The sequence below is a fragment of the Aureococcus anophagefferens genome (genome assembly GCF_000186865.1).
Source record: "Aureococcus anophagefferens unplaced genomic scaffold AURANscaffold_18, whole genome shotgun sequence".
NCBI lineage: Eukaryota > Pelagophyceae > Pelagomonadales > Pelagomonadaceae > Aureococcus > Aureococcus anophagefferens.
The window spans coordinates 808,406-809,113 of NW_008705578.1; positions in this window are offsets into that span (position 1 = coordinate 808,406).

A 708-nucleotide genomic window follows, 5' to 3' on the forward strand; every position below is an offset into this window, starting at 1 on the left:
AGGCCCCCCTCCCCCCTCCCCTCCCCCCTTCCCTCCCTCCCCTCCCTCCCCTCCCTCCCCTCCCTCCCCTCCCTCCCCTCCCTCCCCTCCCTCCCCTCCCTCCCCTCCCTCCCCTCCCTCCCCTCCCCTCCCTCCCTCCCCTCCCCCGATGCCTGAGTCGGCGCAGGCGGAATTTTGTGAATGTGGGGATGGTAGCTGCCGGCAGGCACGGCCTCCCGCAGGGAGCCCCCGGCAGGGCCGCCGGAGGCGTCTGAGTTTAGGGCGGGTGGGCGGGTAGTCGGAGTTTTAGAGATAGGGTTAGGGTTAGGGTTAGGGTTAGGGTTATGGTTATGGTTATGGTTAGGGTTAGGGTTAGGGTTAGGGTTAGGGTTAGGGTTAGGGTTAGGGTTAGGGTTAGGGTTAGGGTTAGGGTTAGGGTTAGGGTTAGGGTTAGGGTTAGGGTTAGGGTTAGGGTTATGGTTATGGTTAGGGTTAGGGTTAGGGTTAGGGTTAGGGTTAGGGTTAGGGTTAGGGTTAGGGTTAGGGTTAGGGTTAGGGTTAGGGTTAGGGTTAGGGTTAGGGTTAGGGTTAGGGTTAGGGTTAGGGTTAGGGTTAGGGTTAGGGTTAGGGTTAGGGTTAGGGTTAGGGTTAGGGTTAGGGTTAGGGTTAGGGTTAGGGTTAGGGTTAGGGTTAGGGTTAGGGTTAGGGTTAGGGTTAGGGTTAGGGTTA